The sequence below is a fragment of the Rattus norvegicus genome, chromosome 14 (genome assembly GCF_021556685.1).
Source record: "Rattus norvegicus strain SHRSP/BbbUtx chromosome 14, alternate assembly SHRSP_T2T, whole genome shotgun sequence".
NCBI lineage: Eukaryota > Metazoa > Chordata > Mammalia > Rodentia > Muridae > Rattus > Rattus norvegicus.
The window spans coordinates 32,213,737-32,216,962 of NC_141547.1; positions in this window are offsets into that span (position 1 = coordinate 32,213,737).

Consider the following 3,226-nt stretch of genomic DNA (forward strand, 5'->3'; position numbering starts at 1 on the left):
CGGGGGTGGCTCTGGACTCTCACACGGGCCTCTCACGTGCCACGGTTCTCTGTCACAGCTGCGACATACATTGGATGAAACTGAAAATCACTCCACTGGGGGAATGGCTTTGAATAGCATGGCTTATTATTTCTGGAAAGTGCTTAAAGTGACTATTAACAGTAATTACCAAAAGGAAGCAAAGCCTCCCTCTTGCAAAAGATGTGATATTTCTCACAGTTCTGTGCCTTGCTGTCTCACCAACATTAATTATCCTACCATGGGAATTCTTAAACAGCAATGGCCTACTTGGCTTGCATGCCTCCCTGTCTCCAATTCGTTGTGCTTTCATAGTTTGGTTTTACTTTGGTTTACTGTTTCCTGAGACAGGGTCTGGCTAGTTTAGGGTCACGTTGGAATTCTTCTGCCTTAGCTTCCCAGGTGCTGATTGAGTGACAGATGTTTAGCCCCGCTCCCTGCTCTTTACCTCCTCCCCCTTTTTCTTTCCCATTTGTTCATTCAGTTGTCCTGTGCACTCAGTCTCCGGCTGACTGTTAGTGGCATGAGACAGTCTTGTTTGAAGTGGTGTCTCTGTTGTATAAAATACTGGCTTTGGTAGCCTTCTGGTAGCCTTCTGGTAGTCTTTCTCTTGAGGGAGTGGGGTGTGCGATTTCCAGTAAAGAAGAGTCCATCCAAAATTCTTCCAAGTTGGAAGCCTTGACTTTGGAAAGGACGAGGTTAATAGCTAAAGAGTTAGAAGAGATAAAAATAAAACTACAATATACAGCAAGATTTGGATTCATATTAAAGTTGATAACATTTTAGTTCTAAGCTGCAAAGATTGCCCATATTCAGCCTGTCCTCATACTTAGTTCTGACTTCTTTCCTTGTTAGAAATTGAAATTATATATATATATACATATATACACACACACACACACACACACACATATATATATATATATATATATATATATATATATATATAGAGAGAGAGAGAGAGAGAGAGACCTTCCATTTAAACATTTATTCCTGATCTTTGCTCCTAAGGAAATAAGGAACCTAACTGCCCTTTGTCTTAATTTCCATGTCTCAGAATGACATGACCTGAGAGGCTGTTTCCTTAAACACATCTCCAAAAACATAAACTCATATAAAGATAGCAAGAAGTCAGGAGGAAATGTCTGTTGTGTTTAAACCAATAAAGGTTCCACAAGGCTTAAAGTCTCCACTTAAGTCAGTGAGAACGAAAACCAATGAACCAAGTGAAGGAGTAGGCAAAAGAGGTCAGTGGAAGAAGAAACAATGGTGGACAATATGCTTTTCAAAAGATAGGCAGTCTCATTGGCAGACTAGGAACTTCGAAGTACATCCACGGTGAAGTGTCATGCCCTCTGGGCTGGCAGAGATTTTTCTCCATGGACTAGCAGCCCCTGAAACTTCATTCTCTGCTGATGGGAGTCTTAGTATAACCATTTGAAATACTATTTACAATAGAGGCTAACTAGGTCAGCCCCTTTGACTTAGTAATCCCACCCCCAGGTATACACCTCAGAAAACTCTCCCACACATGGACTGGGAACACATTCGAGAACATTCATAGCAGTCCAGCTCAAGTCGTGCATGTGTTTCCTTAGACATTCCTGACACTGAGGGGGGTGGTAAAGGCAATACTGGGCGGTCACGGAAAACCCACACACAGTGGCTGCCAAGACCTGTGATCTCTCAGAGACCTCTGGGAGAAATGAGGCCAGATAACTTTTCTGTCCCCTGACCCCCCTGACCCACCCTTAGGTCCCTTAGATTCAGTGTACCACTTGCATTAATCCATTTATTACTACTTTCGGAGTAAATTAAAAAGGGGAATTTTCAGCCAATACGTTCTCATCCATAATTTTGTCATCCTCGTGTGTTTCTTGTATAAAATTAACTTCAAAACAGTAACCAGTATTCTCTGATCTGCTCATGAGGGTTTCATTCCTACTATTCTCTGTATTTCCAATTAACAGCCTATTCTCCCTGGAATTGCACAGCAATTGGGCATGACTTGGGGGTAATTAACCAAAGATTAATTATCATTAGGGAAAGTTCCTTCTACTAAATGGTGATTCCCTCAGAAGACCTGCCTTGCTTATCGTGGGTCACTCATGCATGCCAGAGGCCAGGAAACCCCATTGAGGAAGAAACCTGTGCCCATGCTCCTTCCCGGGCTAAGTTTGACTGGGTTACTCACTTTGTTCGCTAGGTTGTTTTACAAAAGCTTTTCTTCTTTTCTTCCTTCCTTTTTTTCTTATTTAAAAGAATTTTTACACTGCAGATATGTCATGAATATTAAATGAAACTGCGCGAGAAAGTCCGTGGTTGCATGACCCCAAAATGCCCCTTTAAAAAACAGCAATGTGCTTCCTTCCTGCCCTTTCCTCCGAGCTCCTCGCCTATCAGAAAGAGGTTAAACAAGATAAGTTGCACTTTTTTTTCTGCAGAAGGAAATTAGAATCGTATTTCTCAGTGTCCTCTTAAGTGTCCCGGAGTGTGGGAATAGCGGACGTGAGGTTGCGAAGGAAATGAGAGAGAAGAGCATCCTTCTGACAGAATGGCCACTTGAGCCTTGGGTGCCCCACAGACAGCCCCCACCTTCTAACCGCTGCAAGTGCACCCAAGCCCTGCTCTTTCCTGACCACCATTTTACTGCATCTCCAGGAATGGTTTTGGACTTTGCAGGTGTTTGGGGGTTTAGATGGCACCGTCTTCACCCACATTGTGGTGGAAGCACTATCACTCTGATGCCCTGGGCACTGTGCATTGAACGGAGCTCACCCAGAGAAGGAAAAGAGGGGTGCTTGGATAGCAGGGGGATTCCTGGCTAGAGGAGCTGCAGGCCGGGAGACTTGCACAAATGGGTTGGCTGGGTATACTGTGGTATCCCGGAGACACAGGAGAGAGTGTAGCCACCACTTAACCACCCTGATCTCAGGCTCTGGAGGCTGACATCCCCTCCGGCTCCCACCCAAGTTCCCCTTCCACAGGTGGGAGTGGACCGCCATGGTTTAATTTCATTCTCCAGCTCAGAGCCGAATGCGTGGTTCCCTGAGTCAGACACCCGGCCAGGGAGCGCGTGTCCTGCGGAGGCGGCAGCAGGTCCGGGTGACGCCAGGGAGCCAGGGGCGGCGAGGTCACGCGTGGAGACTACGCCAGCCTAGCCCACGTGTGCGCCGGATTTAAAAGTTGGTGGCGCGCGGAGATGGTC